This window comes from Schistocerca gregaria, unplaced genomic scaffold (assembly GCF_023897955.1).
Source record: "Schistocerca gregaria isolate iqSchGreg1 unplaced genomic scaffold, iqSchGreg1.2 ptg000846l, whole genome shotgun sequence".
Classification (NCBI taxonomy): Eukaryota; Metazoa; Arthropoda; class Insecta; order Orthoptera; family Acrididae; genus Schistocerca; species Schistocerca gregaria.
Genome location: NW_026062210.1, coordinates 260,001 through 265,000, shown reverse-complemented (window position 1 = coordinate 265,000; position 5,000 = coordinate 260,001). Strand labels below are relative to the sequence as shown.

At 51.7% G+C, this 5,000-nt stretch overlaps 1 non-coding gene across 1 annotated transcript in view; it reads left to right on the top strand.

Moving 5' to 3' along the window:
• Positions 1–4,443: 4,443 nt before the first annotated feature.
• Positions 4,444–5,000, top strand: part of LOC126322938 (small subunit ribosomal RNA) — a 1,893-nt gene continuing 1,336 nt past the window's right edge. Inside the window, exon 1 of the ribosomal RNA XR_007559335.1 lies at positions 4,444–5,000. This exon is cut by the window's right edge and continues 1,336 nt beyond it. This is a non-coding gene — a ribosomal RNA (small subunit ribosomal RNA).

Here is a 5,000-nt window from a genome sequence, read left to right as displayed (position 1 = left end):
GCAACCCGGGTGCGTACGCCGCACCAAGTGCTCCACCCGCGACCGTACGTGCCCCGCCGAAATCGCAACTCCGGCGGATGAACGGCGGACTTTTCTCGCAGTCGTAAGTTGCAATCCACCCCTATATCTTGCGTCTCATGAAGAGTTATATCAAGTATGCCAAATTCCCGCTGTCCCTATACATGCAGTAAGTTCGTCATGGGCGCTGGCCGGCAGGCCGCGAGACCTGACGCCCGGCGGCAAAGAGTGCTCCTCTGAGGATATAGATGTTCCGTTCCGCCGCACAATGGTGACGGTGACCGCTGCCTGCGGTGGCAACGCTGGGCACAGTCGATACTCGCCGTGTGGTGGAAGGTAAACATTATGCGGTACATCAGTACTTTCCTAATAGTTCGGTCGTCTCACGGCACTGCTTAGTAAATGATGCAAGGCCACATATAGATGATTTATGCGAATGTCCCTATACGTGCTGTAAGACTGGGCACACAACGTGAATCGCACGTCAGCCAGACACTCGAACATGCACTACTCTCGGCCTGCAACGGAGACACACAATACGTAAACATCTGGAATGCGACAATGTCGAGTGCACCCTCTCTGCCACATTGCACCGTCGACACTATGATAACCAGACCAGTAGGTCCACCTATAAAAGCACAATACCACACTCCTCCGACAACTACCATTGCTCAGATAAACCAACACCACCAACACACATCCTACACAGAGGGGCACCAAATATCACCACCCGCCCTCGTGTTATACCACATGAAAAATTGCAGAAGTGAGAGACACAGACCCGCCAGCCTCTTGCTACAAGCATCGAACCGACGTGACGTATCTGACGGTGACTCAGGCATCCGCGTACTGCCACCACTATCCACCCCCCCCCTCTCTGCCCCCTTCCCACACAATACCAAATTTAACCAACTTTATCGCTTAACCTAACTGTGGTTTTACCAGATTATCGCTTAACCTAACTGTGGCTGTACCAGATTATCGCTTAACCTAACTGTGGCTGTACCAGATTATCGCTTAACCTAACTGTGGCTGTACCAGATTATCGCTTAACCTAACTGTGGCTGTACCAGATTATCGCTTAACCTAACTGTGGCTGTACCAGATTATCGCTTAACCTAACTGTGGCTGTACCAGATTATCGCTTAACCTAACTGTGGCTGTACCAGATTATCGCTTAACCTAACTGTGGCTGTACCAGATTATCGCTTAACCTAACTGTGGCTGTACCAGATTATCGCTTAACCTAACTGTGGCTGTACCAGATTATCGCTTAACCTAACTGTGGCTGTACCAGATTATCGCTTAACCTAACTGTGGCTGTACCAGATTATCGCTTAACCTAACTGTGGCTGTACCAGATTATCGCTTAACCTAACTGTGGCTGTACCAGATTATCGCTTAACCTAACTGTGGCTGTACCAGATTATCGCTTAACCTAACTCAATTTGTCCCTTAACCTAACTCAATTTGTCCCTTAACCTAACTCAATTTGTCCCTTAACCTAACTCAATTTGTCCCTTAACCTAACTCAAGTTGTCCCTTAACCTAACTCAATTTGTCCCTTAACCTAACTCAATTTGTCCCTTAACCTAACTCAATTTGTCCCTTAACCTAACTCAATTTGTCCCTTAACCTAACTCAATTTGTCCCTTAACCTAACTCAATTTGTCCCTTAACCTAACTCAATTTGTCCCTTAACCTAACTCAAGTTGTCCCTTAACCTAACTCAAGTTGTCCCTTAACGTAACTCAAGTTGTCCCTTAACGTAACTCAAGTTGTCCCTTAACGTAACTCAAGTTGTCCCTTAACGTAACTCAAGTTGTCCCTTAACGTAACTCAAGTTGTCCCTTAACGTAACTCAAGTTGTCCCTTAACGTAACTCAAGTTGTCCCTTAACGTAACTCAAGTTGTCCCTTAACGTAACTCAAGTTGTCCCTTAACGTAACTCAAGTTGTCCCTTAACGTAACTCAAGTTGTCCCTTAACGTAACTCAAGTTGTCCCTTAACGTAACTCAAGTTGTCCCTTAACGTAACTCAAGTTGTCCCTTAACGTAACTCAAGTTGTCCCTTAACGTAACTCAAGTTGTCCCTTAACGTAACTCAAGTTGTCCCTTAACGTAACTCAAGTTGTCCCTTAACGTAACTCAAGTTGTCCCTTAACGTAACTCAAGTTGTCCCTTAACGTAACTCAAGTTGTCCCTTAACGTAACTCAAGTTGTCCCTTAACGTAACCCACGTTGTCCCTTAACGTAACCCACGTTGTCCCTTAACGTAACCCACGTTGTCCCTTAACGTAACCCACGTTGTCCCTTAACCTAACCCACGTTGTCCCTTAACCTAACCCACGTTGTCCCTTAACCTAACCCACGTTGTCCCTTAACGTAACCCACGTTGTCCCTTAACGTAACCCACGTTGTCCCTTAACGTAACCCACGTTGTCCCTTAACGTAACCCACGTTGTCCCTTAACGTAACCCACGTTGTCCCTTAACGTAACCCACGTTGTCCCTTAACCTAACCCACGTTGTCCCTTAACCTAACCCACGTTGTCCCTTAACCTAACCCACGTTGTCCCTTAACCTAACCCACGTTGTCCCTTAACCTAACCCACGTTGTCCCTTTGCCTAACATAGTTCACTGCTCGGAATCTCTGGTGTCGTTGTTATCCTCATGTAGATGTCTTGCGAGTGTTGCTTACTTTCCACATATTCCCGCTATCCACTGTCAATTGTACTGCAATAGGACTATATCGGCCCCCCCCCCTCCCCTCTCTTTGTGTCTCTGTCCTCTCAAGCTGGTCGGTCTGGCGTTTGAGTGTTAAATGAGCCTCGCAGCTGTTCAGTTGCATTCAGATGTCGACGCCCTCAGTGTACGTCGTGGTATGGTCTGTGTCCATTGTCCGCTGATGTCGTACGCGTAACCCACACGCTGTACCGATCATCGGTAGTTACGTACAGAGTGAAGTAGTGTGATACGTGTGACCGTACGCTGGCTGTGCCCAACGGTGTCGAATCTCAATTTCCATATGTTGTGCTCGATGCTACTTGTCTCGTCTCCCAATAACAGCTAGGTTGCACTGTGGTACGCCGTAGAGGCGTGTGGGAGGAACGTACGAACGCATTGTATGTCACCCTGGGTCGCTGGGGGTGGTGGTGCGGTGAGTCAGGTCAGGTCAGGTCAGCGTGAGCCGTCTGATGTAGTGACGCTTGTATTCCGACTTTGTCGTATTGCCTCACACAAAGTGCTACCCTGGTGGACCGCGTTCCATATCTGGGACATGCCGCAGATGCCGGTTGACAGTGGATCGCGGAAGGGACATCGCATACGTGCGCGGGCCACCTTCCACGTGTTCTCTTCTGCACATGTCGCAGTGTGTATGTGGTCTGATGTAGCGTGTCGTGACACATGACATCCTGGCATGCAAGAATTGTTGAATTCGCAAATGTAGGTGGACATCTACGTTTACTGCCCAAGATACGCAAATGAACTGGAAATCCGTTGTTGAGCGGTTGTTCACGCTGGAGGTGAATCTGTGATGGCGACGATCGGTACAGCTATTAACCGGTTGTTTCAGCGGTACCCGCCACATCCACACACGTGACTAGGCCCATGTGGGTATGAAGCGATACGCGGCGGTGGCTTGGTGGGACTGTTCCCGGCCGGTGAAGGGGGGCCGCCCGGCGTGTTGGCCGCGCGCTGCGTGGGCGCACGCGCAACAGGCGGCTGGTGGGGGGCGCCGAGTGGCAGGAGCGCCAGCCGACGGGCCCGGCAGGCGGCGCAGCTACGCTGCGGCGCACCCTGCACGCGGCGCCTGGCGGCCAAAGTTGGTTCAGCCGAGCCCGGTGCGAAGCGCGGTGGACATCTGCAGTGTGCTGGTCTGATTGAGGACTGTGTGCGTTGAGGATGCGCCGCCGCCTGGCACTCGGCGCCGCGACGCCGTCTGCTGCTCGGTCGCCCCAGCGGTTCTCGCAGGTGGTTTGTATCGCAGTTGTGCGGACGTGTTGGCGCGTGCGCTGTGCTGGGAGAGTTCGCTTCTGCACCCAAGTGGGGCTTTGCCCTTGTGTGGCGCTGGCGTTGGAGCTGCCGGTCACCATAGGTGGCGCGTGTTGTCTCCCGCCGGCAATGCCACGACAGCACGCTCCCGGGCCTCTGTCGGCAGCGGCAAGCTCAGTTGGGAGCAAGGGTGTTCTCACTAAAACCGTCTACTCGCCTAACTCCGGGCGATTGCGCCTCTCTCGAAACCGACCAAGTACCTAGGACGGCGCTGCGCGCCGCCGGGACCTGAGAGGGTTTCGAGGTGTATCGTGCAGGGGAGCTCGGCCTCCTCCTGTTTGCAGAATAATTGAGCGGACGCTTGCGTGTTCGCGCGGGCCCCCGGGACACACTCCCGGGCGGCCGGCTGCTCAGCTCTAGTTGACGCAGCTCCCTGGTTGATCCTGCCAGTAGTCATATGCTTGTCTCAAAGATTAAGCCATGCATGTCTCAGTACAAGCCGCATTAAGGTGAAACCGCGAATGGCTCATTAAATCAGTTATGGTTCCTTAGATCGTACCCACGTTACTTGGATAACTGTGGTAATTCTAGAGCTAATACATGCAAACAGAGTCCCGACCAGAGATGGAAGGGACGCTTTTATTAGATCAAAACCAATCGGATTGGCTTGTCTGGTCCGTTTGCCTTGGTGACTCTGAATAACTTTGGGCTGATCGCACGGTCCTCGTACCGGCGACGCATCTTTCAAATGTCTGCCTTATCAACTGTCGATGGTAGGTTCTGCGCCTACCATGGTTGTAACGGGTAACGGGGAATCAGGGTTCGATTCCGGAGAGGGAGCCTGAGAAACGGCTACCACATCCAAGGAAGGCAGCAGGCGCGCAAATTACCCACTCCCGGCACGGGGAGGTAGTGACGAAAAATAACGATACGGGACTCATCCGAGGCCCCGTAATCGGAATGAGTACACTTTAAATCCTTTAACGA